Source organism: Carassius auratus, chromosome 23, assembly GCF_003368295.1.
Source record: "Carassius auratus strain Wakin chromosome 23, ASM336829v1, whole genome shotgun sequence".
Classification (NCBI taxonomy): Eukaryota; Metazoa; Chordata; class Actinopteri; order Cypriniformes; family Cyprinidae; genus Carassius; species Carassius auratus.
This window is the reverse complement of record NC_039265.1, coordinates 5626513-5649163: the sequence shown is the minus strand read 5'-3', so window position 1 is coordinate 5649163 and position 22651 is coordinate 5626513. Positions and strand designations below refer to the sequence as shown.

General features: G+C 36.8%; 1 protein-coding gene across 4 annotated transcripts in view; it reads left to right on the top strand.

Moving 5' to 3' along the window:
- The first annotated feature begins 21567 nt into the window (after positions 1 to 21567).
- The window catches only part of LOC113041081 (extracellular sulfatase Sulf-2-like), a 140127-nt gene continuing 139043 nt past the window's right edge, over positions 21568 to 22651 (top strand). Inside the window, exons 1-2 of one of the 4 annotated variants that reach the window (XM_026199390.1) lie at positions 21639 to 21657; positions 21751 to 21947. The gene's annotated coding sequence lies outside the window, so the exon portion shown is untranslated. Of the gene's footprint in view, positions 21948 to 22651 lie in introns of all 4 variants that reach the window. The other 3 variants (XM_026199393.1, XM_026199389.1, XM_026199394.1) reach the window with 3 other exon arrangements.

The window sequence follows — 22651 nt, the reverse complement described above, 5'->3', positions numbered from 1 at the left end:
GAAGAGCGCTTGGCGAATAAAACCCTCCCTGCATACTCCACTTGTGGGCTGTCAGGAGAGAGCGAGCGGGAGCCTGTTTACTCAAAGCAAGGTTTCAAGTATGCTCGCTGCACCAGCGAATGGATAAACCTTGTGAACCTGTCCCAGCCGGGCTGCTTCAGAAAACAGCTGTACCCGCGTCACTGACCCAGGCTGAACCCCGGTAGCTTTCCGCAGCCGTGTCCACATTGATCGAGGTCGCCAGGAGATGCTGATTTAAAGTCAGCTGTCCTCCTCCGCTTACAGATCTCTATCAGCACGATCTGGGAAGCAGAACTGAGGCTGGAACAGCGTGGCACTGCAAACAATGACATACGAGAGCAGAGACAGTTCACGTCTCTCACGTTTGTTTCTCTTTCCTCTCTTGAGAGTCTCTCCCTCTGTCCTTTTTCTTTTCCAAGACGTCAAATCTCCATCCATCACAAACATGGGTTTCTTCCATCCTCATTTGCATCAGTCTCTCCTACACATCTCTTGCGACGTCCTCAGCAGTGTATTAACTGCGGCGCTGGAATATAGAAGCCTGTGCAGGAAGTGTATGTGGGTGTACGCCAATGAGGATGGTTGAGTCCAGACTGGCTTTAATATAAAGCCAAAGGCTCTTCCTCTGGGTTGTTTATCCACCGCTCTTCTTCTTTGACTCATTCTTTATCCCTCATCTGTTGATCTGTTTTTCTTCTTCTTCCTCTGCTCTTAATTCGAAATCCATTTGACCTGAACTGTCCTTCCTGTTTGCCTTGCCATTCCCAACTTGTCCATTGCTATGCCACAAAGATCCATTATTTTGCTATAAGGAAGGCTGAAAAAAGACCTTTCCTTATCTTCAGGTTGTTAGTATTGACATTTAATTCTTATACTTTCTGTATTTTTTTATACAGTAGGAATTCAGTGTGTGGTTAGCAGAATCTGCCAGGGAGTTAAAACTCTTTAGCTGTGTGTGGACATGGAAGTGTAAAAATAACTTTTATGGCAAATCTACACTCTCAGGAAAAAAGGTACAAAATCTGTAACCAGGAAGCTTTCATAAGTTACTAATATGTGCCATTTGGAGTAAATATTTTTACATGGCTTTTAAAAAATGCTAGGTAGCATTTTTGTTTTGTATGCGTTTGGCCAATCAGCGTAAACTTACGTGATTGATAGTTCCCACAGAATTTTTTTAGACCCTACCCTGAAGTAAGAGCTAATTTAGTTTCCTCAAACAGAGTTCCTAGAACTAAATGTGTTCCTAGTTCCTGAGGTGCGAACATGCCAAGAAGTTCTAGGAACTATGAAAAGGTTCCTGCAAAAGCACCTTTAGAAAGGGTGCTGCCTCAGTGACAGGTTTTGTACTTTTTTTTGGGAGAGTGTGCAGCCATGTTGGTAGTACTCTAAGTCTACATTCTTATTAATCTATATAAATTTGAAAATGCATTGTTTTTCTTTGTGGATATGTTTACACTTATCTAGATACATTTGAAAACGAATCTTAATCTGTAGCACCTCAGTTCAAGCGACACATGAACCCATCATCTCTTCTGCATAATAGAACAAAATAAACATGAATGAACATTAGAAGACATCTTGTTTCAACCATGGAAAAACGTCAGTACACACAACTTTTAGGATGATGTTTGTCGGACAAAATGGCAGATTCTGTTTTATGATTGGTCAGATCGACTGTCAATCAACCTCTCAGCGAAGGATCAAATGCTGTTCTGTGGCAAAACATGAGGATAGTTGTGTTTTAGGCTAAATATACAGTATAATGGTGACAGAGTGTGACCTGGATGCATCAGTGAATGGTGAGATATTTTGCTAAGTAAAATGATCCTACCAGAAGAATAGCAAAATAACTCTATAGGCCCTATCATACACCCGGCCCAATGCGGCCCAAAGTCTTTTTTGCTTGTTTCAGCCCGAGGCAGTTATCATTGGGTCCTGCGCTACATTGTTTAAAGGTGCTATACTGTATGTAAGTTTTTGACTCTACTAAAGCATAAAAATACCATAATATGTTTGCAGGTATTTAAGAAACATGCTAAGTTAACATACCTGTTTATCTGAAAAACAATGCTACAGTCAGTTATTCTCCTGAAAATGTGTGTTCCGGGCCAGAATGTCATTCTCTGTTTTGGTTTGTGAAACCTGCCCACTGCCTGTTTACCCAATTGTATTTCGGCACCCTGGGTTGCCAGTCGGCGGAAAACACAGCGTATTTCATTTCATTCATCTTCGAGTGCACTATTTCCTGATGATGTCATTAATCTGGCAACCTGCATGTGCATTAAGTCTGAGGAGGAGAGGACTCTCCAAAATATTGAATTTGGACTGCAATACCTAGTTCAACCACTCAGCGTCAATCATACATACAGCACCTTTGAAAAGCGAATGCAATTTTTTGCTCATGGGCATGCTGTTCTGAAAACAAGGTGTGTTCAGGTGCATTGCTGGCACGTTGCTATTTTGAAGTAACTGAAATAGACTTTGCCACTGACCTAATAAAACTTGGTCTGAAGTCAATGGTGCAGTATTATATATATATATATATATATATATATATATATATATATATATATATATATATATATACATACATTCAGAACAATTGTCACGACTTTAAATTCTACATGTGAATATGTGAATATTGTTTCATTAATTCTCATTTCCAATGTGCTGTTAATTTCTCTGCTGTCTGATGTTGTTAAATACTAACAGTGACAGTGATATGTTACTTTGTACACTCTTCAAATTACATTCCTGCAAAGTTTACAGAATATTTACTTATATGTATATTATTTTTTTCAGTAAATAAATGAATAAATATATACATTAAATGAACTCTAATAAATAAGTATAATTAATCAGTATTAAGTATATACTGTATTATTTAGAGTACTGAATTGATCTTCCCACCCGTTATTGGAATGCTGAATCCCTGATGATTTTCAAGCGACAGCTGAAAACTTATCTCTTTTGACGCTGCTTAACTTCATCTTTAAAAAAAAGAAATAATAATAATAATAAAAAAAGACTTTATATTTCTCTTTATTCCTTCTCTTTCTAGCTTGTACTAATTTGAACAATGCCTAAAACTTGGTATTATGAGCACTTCCTGTGTCTGTTTGCCTCTTTAAGAATTGCTTTATGCATTCCCAAATTGTAAGTCGCTTTGGATAAAAGCGTCTGCATAAAGACTAAATGTATAGTCATGTATATTTAAGCAATATAGACATCGCTAATTGCTCAATACTACTCATGTCCATCACTTAAAGCTTATTGCCTGAAAGACAAGCACTTGTTTGTGCTTGTGAAGTTGCTGTAATTTCATCTATAGAAAAGATAAAATGGAGTAGAAATTGTTAGCGGCCTTTGTGTGCATTCATGCAACCAGTCTTTATGATACCAGCTCCGCAACTCTCTGTAATTTTCGGATTTGATCATATCATGCAAAAAGCAAAAGCATTGTGTCTCTCAGTTCTTTAAAATCTCTCTAATCTCTGTCCTAAGAGGGACCTTATTTTGAGCCACTCACTAATAAGAGACAATGGATAGAGAAAGACATCTTTGTGTAACTGGCTATCTGAACTCTGCTATAATTCAGCTTTGGAGTGTTGGTCTTCCCAACACACAAACACTTCTTTATGCAGAAACATTCTTGGACAGGCAAACAACCGACAGGCAACATTCAGTGTAGTTTGAGGGCTCGTGGTTTCTTGTTTCAAGAGTGAATGTTTACTGTAAATGACTTAAGTCAGAGAAAGAGAGATCAGATTGTGATTAGTCTAAACTTCTGACAAAGGCCTGATCCACATTACAGCTTATTTTGGCCAAGAACTGCTCATTTTGATATGAAGAGGCCATCTTTATTTTAAATAGATGCTTCCAAAATAATGTGGAACCAGTACAAAAAAGTTAAAAATACACAAAACAACTTTCAAAAACTTTGTTTTTTTTAAAAAGTTTTTTATGCTCACCAATACTGAATTTATTTGATCAAAAATACAATAAAATAAGTAAAACTGTGAAATATATTTACGTTTCTTTTCTATTTGAATATATTTTAAAATGCATTCTGTTCCTATTATGCAAACTGAATTTTCAGTGTTCACATGATTCTGCAAAAATCATCCTAATATGCTGATAATTTGCATTATTTTAATCAGTGTTGAAAACATTTTGCCAGTTTTTTTTTTTTTTTTGTAATATTCAAAATGTCTTTGTCTTTGATGAATAATAGTATTGAATACTTTTGAACGGTAGTGTAAATAGTACAGCATCAGTCTAGTGTAGTAAAATCATGGATAATCTGATTATACATCCATATTATAAGAAAGCTCACATCTACCAACCACCGAGAACATCCTCGCAACCAAACATCAACTCCCTAGCATGCACCCAGTGGCTGAGTATATAACAATGCTAAAATCATATTCTCTTTTGCTTTGTTCTTTCAATTGTTATCTATACCCAGGGCTCTTGTATTGGGTTGCGCAAAGATTACACCATGCATGTATACTTAACAGAATTGCCATGAGAAAGAAAACAGCCAATCAGCTCAGCTCTAGCTCAATATCACACACTCTCCTCTCGACCTTGCTGATGCTGCATGCATTTTCTCCTCCCCGTTTCTATCGTTTAGAGAGCGCCGGTGTTCCATGAATATATATTGTCCACATGGGATTCGGCGCTGCACTGTAATAGTGTTCACATAATATATTCTCAGCTTACACCGACAAACAAAACAAAATGCGCATAATCAGTGTTGTAGATAGCAGCACAATGACAAACACGTTCGAACACTAACAGCACTCCCATTTATTTTTCACAGAATCAATATATTCTTCCTTTGGGCCTGAGACCTTGAGAAAGACATTTACATTCTCATGTAAGGGTCACTCGCCGTGGCTCAGTGGAGGAGAGATGGAGCCTTTGTGTTTTATTCGTCTAGTTTGGTTTGGAGACCATTTTTATTATTTCCAGGAGCAATTAAAAAAATCTTTCTCAACCGACATGTTTCTCACAGCATCTGTCTCACTCTTTTTAAGTCTCATTTTTGCAACAAGTTCATGTTTTTAGCCTGAAGTGGATCATTTTAGCAGAATCACGTTCATTAGAGTAAAGTGTGCCTCCTCTGAGTTTTCAAATACACCCTTTAGTAATTCATCTTGCCATCGACTCTGAACATTTGGGCTTATATTTTGTTTCCGGGCGTAATTTTCCGTCTCCTGGGTGTCATAGACTGTTCAATTCTTCATTATGTTTATTCATCTGTTTACAAACCCATTTATAATTCTACTCTGAGCCTTCAGCATGACATAAATTCCAATTAAAATTTCACAGGCCCTCAACTTCCATATTCCCTAATTAGTCGAAGTGCAGCAGAGGTGCCAATCTCTGTGTTGAGGTTGGCAATAAAAGTGAACCGAGTAACATTTTCCTCTAACCTCTAGCCTAAACCAACAGGGATAACACTGAAAGCGGTTTTCATTATGCCTGTCTTTTCCAGCACCAGCATTTTATAACTTTCGCCGACATCGAGATGAGAAAGGCGAGCGGTTTGAAGAACTTTTGAAGCGATCCTCATAACCCTGTCACAGGCCTTGCTGCTGCCTTTAGATATTTCACCTTTTATCGCATCTGGTGAAGTTTAAAAGAATGAAGAGGAAAAGTGAGGTGCACAGAGGGAGGAAAAGCTTGAAGATGAGAGACAGAGAGACCAGCTCTGAAAACGGCAGACAGACACAATCAGCACAAAGCGAAGCAATTTAGAAGCCTTTATATTGTTTATAAAGCCAAGCTTTATGGAATAGAAAGCTGTAGTGTGGCCATGTATTAGTACGTGTTTAATTCAAACCGCACACATTTAAAAATGAGCCCAATGTTCTTATTTGAAATGAAACTTACAAGACAAAAATCGAACCAAAATCACAGGCAGTCTAGACAAAACACAAAGCATTTGCTTTTCTTAGAGAAACTTTTGTCACAGAAATGATAAGTGGAAGGGAAATAAAAGAAAAAAAGATACCCAGTGCTTTTGTGAGTGAATGCAAAATTTCTCAGTGACATGTAATAGTTTTGAGAGAGAGAGAACACAACGTTTTTTTAGGGGAACACAAAACTTTGGTGAGAGAATGCAAAAGCTTTGAAATATAATTTTACCTAGCATTTCATTTTTGTTCTCCATCACCCATAGAGGCTCTGGAATTTTCATTAAATCTTTCATTTATTCATTTATTGATGCATGAAAATAATAAGAAAAATATTAAAACAAGTTAAGATATATTTTGTAAATTAAAAAAGAAAAAAGTTTCTAAAACTGTAAAATTAACCTCCAGACGTTTGCCAAACTGAACTTTCTAGTTGTAATTGTTTATATTTGTCATAATGCACATAACTATTTAACCAGTGTGAATAATCCCAGCAGCAAATATAAATACTGTAAAATAAATGTAACATAAAGGAAATCCTATAAGTAAATATGAGCAGATACTACTACATAGACAAATATTTATTCATAGAATTCAGCTAATAAAAAGCTTGGCATTCTTTGAAATTCTTTGGAGAACCATGTTAATACCGTGGTAATCATAGTATGAGTATTTGTACCATCTTTGCTCTCCTAATATTTTGTGAGTGTATCAAGTTAAATTTTTCAACTTTAGTTTCCAAGTCAAAAGTTTAATAGTGTAACTGACTAGATTGACAGTAAGCTGGCATCAGTCTGCCTCTTTTGACTTTATGACTTTAATATCTGACGACACTACCCTGCAAATTTCATCATACTTTCAATATTCTCTCTCATACTCACACTGCTGCGCTTTCTTTTTTATCTGTCATTCTTCCTCCCATCCATTTAAAATGCAGTCAAATGAACGGAGCCGCATCCCTGTGGATGTGCAAAAAAGTTTGTTGTTTTGTCCTTGAGATGCCCACTTCAATTCAGTTACGCTTAAAACACCCATTTAATGATCCTGTTTTCTGCCGGCGAAATGGCTCAGCTTTTGCTGTGCAGTATTCGGATAAATAGCCCTCAAAAGAAGATGATTCATCCCTCGAGTAATGAAGACATATGGTTTTTGACTGAACGGATGCATTGTTATACCCTGTCGCAGATAATGTTGGGAGGAAATACAGTGGTACAATAGATTCCATAATAGCCGCCTCACAAACTGGCCTTGTTAGTAGTGTGTCTCTATGTGTGTGTGTGTGTGTGTATGGGAGGGGATGTGATTATGGTCCACCAAGCCTGCCAATAGCGTGTACTCAGCTGAGATGGAGAGTGGGTGCACATTGCTTGCATGTCTGGCGGCGATGAACGTTGGCACAATGAAATGCTGAGTGTTTGGGTGACAGTAGCGGTGGGTTTCCGCTGCCAAAGATGGCTGCTGGTTGGCATGTGAGATCACATCAGTTTTAGCTCCCATATAACGTTACAACCACTTAGCATAGTCACTCAGACCATTAGCAATCACATCCCTGTATAAAATTCACTTCCTGTCTCGGTTAAGTGGCAGAAGGTTTTATTTGCTGCAGTGTTTTAAAACCCTCGATTAGACAAGTGGACACTTTATGCTTTTGAGGGTTTCGTATCAGCATAACACAGTCAGATGAATTTGGTCTTTAGTGAAGCCCTCTCATTTCATTTCAGCAAACTCCACAAGAATTAGCATACGCTCCCCATCTAACGTCACTGTTTTCTTATAACTCATGTTCAAAGGCAAAATGACACAATTTGAAACTGTTAAACTGTGATCATTTAAAATGAAAACAGGTTAAGAAAATAAAGCAGAAATGTTGATGGATTCAAATATGTAAATGCACAATGTTATTTGAGTATTATTTATACAATATTATAGAATTTATTGATATTTTGAATAAATTTGAATTAAAGTGTTTGTTTTAGTATTTTATGCACTTGATATTTTTTGTTAATTTTTTAGATCTTTATTAATTTTTAATTTATTATTATTTTAGTTTTAGTTATATCTCATCTTAAACGTACTGTATTTCAATTGCCAAGGCAAAATTTTTAGTTTCCATGAGAGTCTATTTTATTTGATTTCAGCTTGATTTAAGTTAACAAAATGTGTTTGTTTGTTATGTGTGTGTGTGGTGTGTGTGTGTGTGTGGGGGGGGGTGTAGCTTTAGATTACAATTTAGCAACTTTTTTTTCCGAAAGCACTAAGCAACAAATGTACCCATTTTTTAAATTTATTTGGCAACTTTTAGCAACTTTTGAAGTGACAATAAAAAGGCCCAGATTTTCTATCCAAATTACACAAAAAGAGGAAACCACAGATGCCTAGCAGTACACGTCACGTGTATTGAGTTAGCTGCTATTTCCAATTATTCATGATACACTTTGTTAGTAGCTTGTACCTGCGATTGCTGATCAGTTAGTAAACTGTATGAAAAACAGAAAATGGAAAAGATACTAGTAATTTTCCAGTGCATTATCCATTGTCACCAGGTAACCTGAAAACACTATGCTTAATTTAAAATGCATGTAAAAAAAAACAATATGGAAAATTTATTTCATATTAACATAATAGACTGTGTCCCTTATACTATATATTATTGTCCTACAAGGAAGTCCTGAATCGACACTATAATTAAAAAAAGGGTAGCACTATATTATAGTCCTGTGCCTCATGTACATAATATGTACTTATTATAGTAATTACAATAACTATGTAATAACTATGTACTAACCCTGAACCTACTCCTAAACTTAAACCTACCCCATGTAGTTACCATCTTATAGAAATAAACTGTAAGTACACTATAAGTACATGCAAATACACATACTGTAAAATAAAGTGCAACTCAATAAAGTTATGCTGTAACTTTAGTTTACTTGCATATATCTTTGCAGTTTGCATATCTGGTTGTTACTCTCTTATTACCCAAACATAACACATCCTTTCCTTATACTTACATTTGTGTTCTTTATAGGTACACTATAATAACAGAAACATAAACTGTAAATTCAGTATACTTGCGTAGTTCTTTGCGGGTTGTAATCTGAAGCGTTACTTCTTTTTTTCAGTTACCAGTAACAATTTTGGCACAGTAACACAACTGTGTCCAAATGCACTGTAAATATGAACACAGAACTCAATGGAAATGTAATCCAATAATAAAACTACTTTTTTCAAAATTTCAAACCTGTAATATATATATATATATATATATATATATATATATATATATATATATATTGGGATTTGTGTTCCATGGAAGGCGAGTAAATGATGTAGTTGTTCAGTAAGTTATACAGCAACTGTAACAGTGAGTGAAACAAATGAATGTTAATGCAAATAAGCAGCAACATGATTTAGACACTACCAGTGTGAGCACAGATAGTGATTGACTGCTTGATACACTCGGAAACCATGACAGGGAATGAACACCAACTAGACACCAACAGGACAGCAACCTCCAGCCATTTAAGTGTGAATAAACACTTTAACTTTGACAGCCTTCATTGTTATGCTAAAAATACATTAGATTATAATGAGTGTGAACTGAAATGTATTAATAATGTGAATTTCAGTGTCATTAAGATTACATCATACATTTTCGTTACTGCTGATTTTTTAGCTCTGAAGCTTCAGGCAACTATATTTACTGAACAACTTGAAGAATGATTCACAGTAAACAAGTCGTTAACCTCACTCTCTCTATTAAATAGAGTCTGGAAACAGTGACATTTAGAGTAAATCAACAGTAATGGATATATAAATAATAAATGAACAGAAAACAAACAAGCTGTGGGATAAATAATCATCCTTAAAGTTCTTACCCTGCTGTGTTTGCCACCTTAGGGTAAAAGGCCCAATTAATATTTATTAATTAAAAGAACCCTGATGATTGCATTTATCTGCCCGGAGGCATCAATACAACAAGGCATCAATACAGCCTAAATGTCTGCGACAGAAAGTAAGCACTGAAAAGTGCAGTGGCTGTATAATTAATCATTGTGATTTCCCTTAGGGATCTGTAATTCCAGAAACAGCATGTGTTAGTATGCAGTATGCAGACCGGCTGTATTTCAAGTGGATGGCATTGCTGAACTTTCACTATTCTTCTGCTGCCATTCCATTATTTTGTTTCAAAATCACCAGACACACAGAGATTTCCACAGTTATATTTTATGATTTCCACGATGCATTAAACGAAGACAGAATCGCAGAATCTGTCATAAAAAGGGAATTTACAGAATATGCACGGAATGTCACAAAATTCGGCACATTTTTGGACGGACAAATCAAAACATGACATGGAATAATGTCTGAATATTAAGTTGCAAAAATACCATTTAAATAGGAATCCTGCTAGTTATGTGTGCCTCTGTGTGAATGAATGCGGCAGATGCATGCTTTTATTTTACCGTTTTTTTTACTTTTTTTTTTTTTTTTTTTTACATAAAATCAATTAATTACAGATGCTTTTGATTATTACAGTTCAATGAAACCATTCAAATGGAATCCAGAAACAATAGAACACACAGTATTTGGAATAAACAAAAACAAATAAATTAAAACTGAATTTCAAAAAAAAAATAAAATAAAAATTCATAGTGCCTTAAGAATAAATTTGTTGTTAAACTTTTAGTAAATTGCTGTTTAATTTTGTACATTTCAATTGATTAGACATGCTTTTTGATTAATACAAATTAAATTTAACCATTGAAACAGAGTCTAAAAATTTTTTATGAAAAAAAAAAAAAATGGAATTCAGGAAAATTAAAGTGGAAAAATAAAACATATTTCATAGGGCCCCACACAGTGCTTGCAGTCTGAGCACTGTCCGTGCATTATTCATTACGATACTCTGTTTTTACTTTCTCTCTTCAAAACTTCTATAAAAGAGTTATCCGAGGACTGGTTTCGACAAATAAGGACAACTAGTCCGCCCCTGCGCCCACTTCCAACATCTTCACCCTCTCTGTCTAGCCCTCATTTGCATTGTGCTCTGTCCGGTGATGACCGCAGATGCCTCTCTCTGGGGGCCACAGAGGGTTTCCATGGCGACTCGGTGGGTGTCTGCGAGTGTGAGGGTGGTCTGACGGATGGCGACTTCCTCTTTCAGCTACATGACACGAGCACAAAAAGAACAGCTCTGAAAGAGAGGGTCGAGAAAAGGGAGCAGAAAGGAGGTGAGGAGGGGCGGGCCGTGAGGGGTCAGGAATAGGGGTCAGTGTAATTTGCACAGTGCTGCTTCTCTTTGATAAAGGGCGGCGAGAGGGAGTGTGGTGCATCTGTAGGGTTCCTGACTGCCTGTGTGCCAGGAATATCCATCGCTCATTCAGGGCTTGTTCAAATACAAAGAAGCTTCAGGAGAGGGAAAGTTACCCCAGGAGATAGACACAGATCTGCTTCTCTTGTCTTTCTAATGGCCAGCGGGCTGTCTATACAACTCTGGGACATGATTGACGAAACACTCTTAAGAATACAATTCTGTATTAATGATACTAGTTAATAATTAGTAATAAATTCTTCTGCCGGTTTCATCTTTTTTTTTCTAAATTATGAATGAAGTTATTAATATTTTGTATTCCCAAAGACATTCCTTAAACAAATAGTTCACCCAAAAATGACAGTCTCTCCAGTCATGCTAGTCGAAATGAAATTAGCATGCAGACTTATGATTATAACAGACAGTGCACAAAGATGCCTTTGAGGTGCTATTTTCTTCTTTTAAAAAAGTTGTTCAGAATATTTTTTAGGGAATTATACTTTCTGACAAACTTTTTCTTGAATCCTTCCCTGTTTCTGGAACCTCATCTTTAAATAAAGTGCATTGTGGGTAAGTTTTCCCTCCCTCCGAACACATATCAGCTTCTAGAGCGTGAATGTGGAACATCAGATCCTGAGAGACATCCAGCCACATTGTGATGGCTAAATATCTTCACTTCTGTTCTCACAAATGCTCACAGGGACAGAAGCCAATGGCAAAATTATAAATGGGCTGCATTATTCTTAGTCTCACTTTACATACGCTTACATAAGAAAGCGCAGAGCAGGTATTGAGATGGCCAGCGTCCGATAAAACTCAGATGAAAGCTTGATCCGCTGTAACTTTTCCCTAAGTGCTTGATAATGTATTTGAGTGCATTTACATTTATGAATAATTGATGGTGCGAGCGGTTCAGGAAAAGTGTGTTGGTTTACATAGTGTACGCTACACATGTCAGGGAGCGAGCTTGTGTATAATGTAACAGGGAAATGTAAGTCAGTGTTACTGCATTTCTGTAGTCCTGCTTACCTCTGTGTTCATATGATACTGATTCTTACACACATACACACACACAAACACACACGTACAGTACGTATCCCTTGCCTGAAAGCCCGTCCCTAAACCTAGAAAGCTGCCTCACAGTGTACAGCCAACATACGCTGCTGTCTTCTAAGGTGACATCAGAACCATCAGGGAAGTTCACAGTTAACCAGAATTTAACAATCCACATTGGCTGCACAAAAAGGATCAAGTTAAAGTATCTTTGCTAAATCAAAGTATTAATTTATATAATCGCTATCACCCCTGGTCCCCCATAAAAAATACTGACTCCAAGGTTTAGGATTTATAATGCTACAAAATTATATATATTTTTTTCAGATAAATGCTAATCTTTGGATTTTTCTGTTCATCAAAGAATCTCAAAAAAAAAAAAAAAAAAAAAACTTTTTTAAATACTGATAATAATGATAATAATAATGTTTCTTGATCAGCAAATCTGAATACTATCATGATTTCTGAAGGATCATTTGACACTGAAGACTGGAGTAATGATTTGGTCACGGGCATAAAAATACATTTTAAAATATATTGACAATATTACATATTACATATATATATATATATATATATATATATATATATATATATATATATATATATATATATATATATATATATATTACTACTTTTGCTATATTTTCAATGCAAGTGGTGTGTTCACATTGACAATTCAGAAAAGAACAAGTAAATACCCGGATGATACACTTAAAGGTGCACTGTGTGAATTTTGCTAAACGGCATTGATATTTGAAAGAACCAAAACAAACACACCTGTACCCCAACAGGACCTCGCCCCTATTTTAATATCGTCACCTCACATGTACTGTACGTACACAACCATGGCAATGATGATTGCGGAAGCAAGTGAAGATGACACACAAGCATAGCATATTTCAAATGTTTATTTCATTATAATTTTGATGATTATAACTGACAACTAAGGAAAATCCCAAATTCAATATCTCAGAAAATTAGAATATTGTGAAAAGGTTCAATACTGAAGACACCTGGTGCCACACTCTAATCATATAATTAACTCAAAACACCGGCAAAGGCCTTTAAATGGTCTCTCAGTCTAGTTCTGTAGGCTACACAATCATGGGGAAGACTGCTGACTTGACAGTTGTTGACACAATTCAAGGTAAATATTTAATTCAATATATTTTCATATATTAAAGTTGTTGACACAATTCAAGGTAAATATTTAATTTAATATTTAATTTAATATATTTTCATATATGGAATATATTTGGAATGATATATTTTTAAATTTAGAAATATTGGCTACACATATAATTTAACATGCAGTATAATGTCACACATATACAGTATGTGAACATGTATATAAGTATCCAAATATGGGCAAATATATATAGATTCTAGTGCTGAATGACAAAATGCCCTTATATTACTCAATTATATTATACAGTACACAATTGAGTACATGGTGTATAAGACTATAGTGTATCATTTGGGACACAAATTAGAATAAATTATAAATTCTGTGTGAACGTCCCCTTAGAAGGCAGCGTAAATGAGTTGCCTACTTTTTGGAACAGACTCTGAGACTGTTATTGCCTAAGTAGGCAGTTCAGTCGGTTTGGGAACCGTGAAGAGCAGCACTGTGTGTTCATACTGCTCCAGTCTCAGTGGCAGCATTATCCTCATTTCTCAGTCAAATAACACATCAGATTTCAGCCAAAACATTTCCACATTTGACTTTCGTGACTAATAAATTGACTTCCTCCTGTCTGAGATGTGTTTGAGGCTCTCTGAGTGTGTAGAACTGAAGGAGAACGCGTGGGCTCATTTTCTGTGTCTGGGATGCTCATTTGAGAGAACGGGACAGGAACTGAGGATTCATTTGTTTGGAACTCAGTGTACATCTATAATAGAGTGCTGGGATTCACTTATACACACACATTTCTCTTTTCCAGTCTTCTCTATTCCATCATCTCATCTCAGCCGTGTCTTCATATCTATCTGCCTTATTATTTTCTCTCTCCTTTCAGTGTCTCTCTGACATGGTCATGGTAACCTTCTCAATGTCAGTGAAGAAGAAGGTGAAGTCATTTTTTGTGACAGCTCCACCCTATTAACCTTCTCAAGTCTGAGCAGGGTGTGTGTCATTCAACACACACTCTCTTTCATTTTCTGACAGAGCTGGCCTTGGTTAACGGTTGTTTTTCCCTTTGTAACAGGTACAGACAGATCGCAGGGAGATGTTTGTCACCGTTCGGTTCTTCACTTGCATTTTACAGTAAAGCCGAGTTTATCTCTGCCTAACCAAACCACGCTGTTCTCAGAAGCTCACCACAGCACAGGTTCCCAGCATATCTCTGACACAAATTCTCTGCAGTTCCTGCCCGGGGAACAAATCTTGTTCTTTGGGGTCACATTTGAAGTTACATTTTCCTGTCTCTTGCTACACGTTTTCTTTTCCTTCAGTTATTTTAATGTCACATCTCAAAGGCATTTAACTGATTATATTTCTTGTGATGTTTGATTGAATGGTTGCCAAAAGTGCTCCTGTGGCAGAGAATGTCAGGAGGGGACTGAAGGGTGTGCCGAAGATGCTTTATTATTTTTGGGTTAATCCCGACAGCTGTTTGGATTAAATTTCAGCTCTGAGTCTTGGCATGTTTTTTTGGCAAATTCTGCAAATACTTTAGTCATCAGGAAAATATGGTAACACATTTGTGCAAACAAATAAATACATTTAATAATAATAATAATAATAATAATAATAATAATAATATAAAATGAACTAACAAACAATCTAAAAATATGAAATATGTTTTTTTTTTTATTATTGAAATTTAATTTGAACTATTAAGTTCCATTTGTTAACATTAGTTGATATGGACCAACAATGAAAATTACTTCTAAACCATTAATTAGTTATTTTTCTTAGTTATTTTTTTTCTTATGTTAATTTTTTAGCATCGACTAAAACATTATTAAAATAAAAAGTTGTATCCGTTAATCTTATTTAATGGATATAACAATGAATAGTTATAACTAATGTTAACAAATATTAATGACTCCTGTAACAATTGTTTTGTTAATTGTTATTTAATGCATCAACTGATAATGGGTAAATAATGGGATCTTAAAGGTGCAATAGGTGATTGTCTTAGGAAATTTTTTTTGTTAAACTGGTTGAAAGTGTCTTCACATCTCGATTGCAATCATTAAGTTAAGTGGTTTAAATGTATTTATCTGTATTTATATATTCTGTGGGAGGCATAGGACCAAGAAATGCATGTCCAATCAAAGCACTCGGTCCAAGCATTTTAAATTCAATGTATGTATCTGCATAGCTCTGTGCACCCTGTTCGCCCAGACAGAATACGTCATTAGTGCATTCACGCAAGCTGTGCAGACAGAGCTCGAATGGCAGACAAACATAAACAACCCGGTCTTCCCTCCTGGTGTTGTAGTACTTTTAATGTTTTGTCGCTGGTTGATGACACATGATGTAGCCCAGCGGTTCCCAATTCCAGTGCTCATGCACACATTTTGCAGGTCTTGCTTAGTTAACACACCCGATTCAGATGACCAACTCTAATGAGCTACTAGAATGAACTGTGTTCCAATCGATATGATCCCTACACAGTGTTCATCACTCCCTACTCCCTGAGCAGGGGTTTACTTCACTTCGGAACATGGACTGGAACTGGGAACCGCTGATGTAGCGTATTGTAGTAATTTTGTCTCTGGTATTCTGGTTTGTGAGCATAAATGCGTTCAGGGGGCGTGGCTTGGACAGCGATTGCAGGGAGGGTGGGATGTTCCCTTTCAGTGCTATCAGGCTAATGTTAGCATTTTCCAAGATCTCCTATTGCACCTTTAATATAAAGTGTTACCATACTTGTATATAAATGAGTATTGCATAATTTAAAAAAAAGTTACATTTAAATTTATAAGAAATAAGAATTTAAAATATTTAAAAAGTTTTTTATATATATATTTCAGTCTCTTTAGTCTGCAAACTTTGGTATCTTGCTAAATTTTGACACACTTTGGGCAATGTTGTCTAAAAAAAAAAAAAAAAAAAAACATGAAGAAATTAGAGATCACATTCCACCACACCAAGTATGCTGATGCCTCTTGTTCATACATCTAATTTTCGTTTTCAGCCCCTGCTATTTATCCCTCCCCCTCATACTCAAATTAAACCCTTTCACTTGTAATCAGCAGCCTCTGAAGTCTCTTTAGCTGAGGTTTCACCTGAGGGTTCAGCATTATGCTGTTCTTGGTAGTAATTTGTATGGGATTTTGTATAATTATAATTCATCCTTGTAGATGCAGTTGATTGGAGTGGCAGAGCTGAAGCCTGAAGCTGTTGGGGCAGAACCTACTCTGTTTGGCAACACTGATAATGAATAATGAATATTATGATTAGCCTGCCTTTGGTCCAGAGCTGCCTAAACACACACACACACACACACACACACACAGTCAACAAGTTATTACAAAAGACTGCACTGGAACAGAAAATGAGGTAAGAAATAACTAAGAGTCATAAGAAGAGCAGAAGAGCAAAAGAGCAGTCGAGGAGGCAGGGGCTCACTAGGGGGCCTCCCGGGGGCCCTGTAAGTCTTAAAAATATCAATTTAGATAAAATATTGTCCGAAGGGATTGTGGAGTCAAAAAGGTTGAGAACACTGGTTTCGCAGATTCAAACGATTGAGGGAATGAACTTGAAGAGAGATGGTTTTGGCTGACTGTAATGTAGAAAATGTAGAAACAAAGCCTTAGAGACTGATACCACTTGTATATGAGTTTATATTGCAAGGTTACTGCAGAACACCACATCAGTACTGCAATCCAGATTAGATGTCCCTCCATAATGTGAATTAATCTAATCTGGATTACGAGAGCTCAGTTTGTGGGAACAAGTAAAGTTCAAACCATGATCCAGTCCCTCTTGCATGGCACAAACGCCCCTCACACGACCTCCCTTAAAAGACTAAAGATTAAATTTAATCCATCCTGCCCATTAGATTGAGAGTGGGATTGGTTAAAGAGCAAACTCTGATCTTCAACATATAATCTCCTCGCTGTTGCTTTTCACTGCACTGCACTCTGTGGGAAAGCCTAGGTGGTGTCTTTTCCAACTGAATGACTCTTGAAAGCGAGCGCAGGGGCATTTGTCAGGTTCCTGTCATTCAGACATTGATAGATATATGCAACCTTTAGCTTTTGATGCCTCAGCAAGAAGAAGAGAAAAAGGTTGGCACTTTTCTCTATTACCAAGAAAGAATGGGAGGAAACGAGGTTGTGGATAAACAGAAAAAGAGAGTGGCAACTTTACTTTTATATGGAAACTATTTGTCTACTCTTCCTCCTTCCATGCTTTCATTTGCCTTCATCTGTCCTATTCTCCCTTCATCATCCTCTTATTATCTTCTTTACTGTATTACAGGACATTCAAATACCAACCTTGAAGTTTCCAAGAAGTTATTTTTAAAGTTTCTACGATGCTGCTCACAGTAGGCCAGCCTACAGAAAGGTGCAAACACACACACACACACACACACACACACACACACACACACAAAGTTACAATTCCATTCTTGCTGCTAACATAATTGACATCTGAAGTGGTGCAACGTTTTGAGAAGAGATGTGCTTTCAGTTTTCTCTAAGCAATCTCAGACTTATGATTTTCACCTTATTTTGCATTGCGAAAGTTTGCTGTTTTCTATGATGACTCAGTAGTGCAAAACACAATGAAATCTCCACAAAGCAACAAAATTAACTCAACACAATGCTGACTTCTGACATCTGACAATGTAGACAAACCACAACACAGTTAAATTAGCACTACACAATGGAAACAAGCCACAACACATTGAAAACAAGCCACAAACACAACGAAATTAACACAACACCAAAGACATCACAATGAAATTAACACAAAACAATGGAAATGAGCTGCAGCAGAATGAAATTAATGCAACACAATGAAAACAAGCCACAACACAACACAATGAAAACAAGCCATAATGCAATGAAATGAACACAACACAACAGAATCAAGCTGCATCACAACAAAATTAACACAACACAATGAAAACAAACCGCAACACAACCGAAACAAGCTGCAACACAACATAATTAACACAATGGATTAACACAACACAGCGGAAAGAAGCTGCAACTCAAAGAAAATAACACAACACAAAGGAAACGAGGTGCAACACAATGAAATTAACACAACACAATGAAAACAAGCCACAACACAATGAAAACAAGCTGTAAAACAATGAAATTAACACAATACAGCGGAAACGAGCTGCAACACAACGAAAATAACACAACACAGCGGAAATGAGCTGCAACACAAAGATAATAACACAACACAAAGGAAATGAGGTGGAACACAATGAAATTAACACAACAAAATTAAAACAAACCACAACACAGTAGAAACGATCCACAACACAACAAAATTAGCACAACACAATGAAATTAACACAACGGAAAATAGCCACAACCCAAAGAAATTAATACAAAACAATGAACACAAGCACAAAGAAAACAACGAAATTAACACAACACAGCGGAAACAAGACACAGCACAATGAAATTAACATAACATAATGGAAACTAACCAAAACACAACTCAATGAAAACAAGAAACACAACGAAATTAACACAACACAACAGAAATTTGCCGCAGCACAAAGAAATTAACACAACAGAGCAGAAACAAGCCGGAACACAATAAATATAAGACAATGGAAACAAGCCGCAACACATTGAAATTAGCATAACACAACAAAATAAGTCCTATGGTTTGTTTTGTGGCAATTTTGTGGTGTTATAGAAAATAACTAGAAGAATAACAACATGCAGTATCTATTCTACAAACCAGTGTTTATGATTATTATATTAAATTAAAACAGTCTGATAAGAAATACTGCTTTGCAATATAAAGCAGGAGTGTTTTTGCTCAGCTCAAATATGTGTAAATCACACTCGAACCTTTCACATTCAAGTTACATGTGACTGCACCTGCTATACTTCAAAAATATGAAACAGGCAGAAAAATCCTTACATTGAAGGAGGGACCTGAGCTATATATAGAGACCAGAATATCACTGTTGTCCTCCTAGGGCAGTATGTAATCACCTAGCAACCACCTGAACACCTTAGCAACCATATATCAATAGCCTGGCAACACCTCAGAAGCCCCTAACATTGTGTTGGCTAGTTTTGTTGGGGCAACAACTACTTGTGTTTTCTTCAGTAAATGCAAAAATCTAGTTTCTCTCTCCCGTTTCCCTTGATGACTGAAATCCTTGAGTTCTATTCTGGTCTTAGTTAAATCTGTTACACGAGGCCTTGGAGGCGGTGGATAACCTTACGGGTTCACCATGTACCATTTATATCATTCTCATAGAACATTCTCTCTCGCCTCGCCGTTCTCAGGAATAGAAGGCGGAGGAATGGAAAAATCGACAAATTGACTCGTTGCACTAGCTCAGAGATTTTTTACTTAGGGGTGGCATACCTACCTGTATTAGCGCACAGTCGATAATACTGTTCAAAAGTTTGGAGTCAGTCGTTTTTAAAGGCATACAAACTTTTATTTAGCAAGGATGCATTAAATCTATCAAAAGTGACAGTAAAGACATTTATAATAAATTCTGCTCTTTTGAAACTTTCTGTTAAAGGTACAATTTGTAAAATTTTTGCAGTGAAATATCCCAAAACTACTAGGCTAGTGTTATATATTTTGTCCAGCTGGTTACTAACAATATAATGTTTTCAACTACTTGTAAATCATGAGAAAATCCCCATTCTGAACAGTGACACGGGGCAGTGCAGTCGCCTGTCAATGACGCAGTTACCCTTTGTTCCCGCCTTTACTGATGTAGAAACCACATGACAACAGTGTCGTGGACAAATGCGGAAGTAGTGTCTAGCGTCCAGCAAACCACTAGCTTGCTTCAAGCAGTTCCTTATTTTACTTCTTGCACATTTTATGGTGGATTGTGTTACTTATTTATGGAAAAGAATTACTGCTTACCGTCTGCTGGGCCAACCAAATGATCTAAGAAGAGTTTGGGACAAGAGGAGAGAAAGAGCGAGGATCAGTATCGGTGTTGCATTTTCTAGATGGAGAGAGCTTCGCGACAAACTTCAACTAGAAAGAGATGGCAATCGGATGTACACGAGTGTATATATTTGTTGAACAAGTGCTAATTGTTTTCATATCGTCTGATTGACGGTCGTCAGTGGTTGGGTAGAAGACGACAAATCCCATCATTCCACGCCCCTTCTTAGCGTCATCAAACCATGCGATTGTTATTGTTTTGGTAGCGCGCCCTCTAGTGGCAAACGTATCTGTTTTCACACAAATATTAAGTAGGATAACTGTTTTAAACATTGATAAGAAATGTTTCTTGAGCAGCAAATCAGCATATTAGAATATTTTCTGAAGGATCATTTGACACTGAATACTGTAATGTTGCTGAAACTTAAATCAATTACATTTAAAAATATATTAAATAGAAAATGGTTATTTTAAATTAGAATAATATTTCACAATATAACTGTTTTACTGTGTTTTTGGTCAAATAAATAATATATTTCAAAAATAAAACAAAAAAATACTAAAAACATTTGAACAATAATACCTGTATATACTTAGCTTCTTTTCCCTGAATAAAAAAAATCATTAAATTCATTTAGCAGCATTGGTTTGTTACTTACTGTGTACAATGTATTAGTTATATAGAATCAAATCATGACAAAATATGTTTTAATAAAAATAATTCGTCAAATGAATTAATTAAACATTTTCTCAATTATTATTTTTTATTACCAAAGGTAAAACAAATTTTATTACATTGAGAATTGGAAGTTGAATTCAAGATCCACCTGGCTTAAAAACAAATGGAAGCATATTTGAATGTACGTGACACATCTGTCTGTACTAATATAAGTTGTTGTACTTTGAAGCTTCTTCTGACTCTATTAAGCCCAGAAGGTAGAAGCCACATGAATAACCATGAATACTGCACACCGAAGCCAAGCTTTCCCCTTTCACTCACTGAGTCCGCAAGCTCCGCCTGTGCTGCCCTATGTGAGTGTTTGTGTGTTCAGATTGGGTACCAGCAGGCAGAACAGCCTCTCTTTTTCAGTATCTCTCTTTCTTTGCCTCCCCCCTCCTCCTCGGTCGCCCGGCGATTGAGGGAGAATGTGAGTAAAGCAAAAGAGGCAGGCGTGTTTTAACAGATGGCTCTAGCCGTCCCCATTCAGCCAGCTCACTGCCTCTGGTACAACTCGAACAGAGAGAGAGAGAGAGAGAGCAAGGTAGTTCAGGAAATTGAAACCGCTTCTTTTTTTCACTCGTCTCTTTTAAAACTTTCCGTCCAGCCTCTCTCACTCTCACTTCTGTGTTGACAGTCACTTGAAAGTTTGACAAACTTCGTAGCAATGCGGTGACCACAGTGCAACAGGGTGCAGGAAGATAGATATCAGGACAGAAGAGGAAAGAGTGCACCGGGACACTGACACCCCTTCTCGGCTCACTGGTTTGGGGTCTCCGCCGCAGGACAGAAGGGGTCAAACTGCCACCTGCCTCCCCTGCAGCTGTGTGTGAGGTAGGCTCCTGTGACATGCCCTATTCCCCCCACCACCTCTCTCTCTCTCTCTCTCTCTCTCTCGCTCCCTTTGCTCAGCTAATGTAACCGCACACTGGGAGTTCTGCAGAACAAGTGTAGTGAGGTGATTTGACGTTCCACCGTTGCGATTGCATGCTCTCCCTCCCTCTCCCTCTCCGTTCCCCCTTCACTTTCTCATTCTTAAAGGAGCAGTCTGCCTGTTGCCTTGGCTTACTGTACATACAGTGCATGTGCCATTTTTCTGTATGTACTGTATATGTGGGTTCATGGGTGTTGTTGTTATTATAAGTTGACTGACTGACTCCAGTGCTTCTGAAAAAAGGGAGGGTCAGAGTTACACCCTGTTCCCTCGACAGACACATTCATGTATCAGTCAGGGGAAACCTGCTCTTGATAAGTTTGAGACATCCCGAGTTCTCCTAGCGCCTCATGCTTTTAACCTGTCATCAAAGACACTGAGTGATTTATATTTTAGTCAAAGGTTCAGCCTCAGCCGTCCATTCTTTATTTAGAATAATAGTGAAGTCAGTCAAAACTGTGAAATAAAGGTGGAAATTATGTCGTAGCAAAATCTTGTAATAACATCTTACTTAAAGCTGACAACTTTGGTCAAGACTGATTATTTCTCTGGACATCCCCTCAACTTCATGAGGTGCATCCTGGGACACTTTTTAAACATTGTC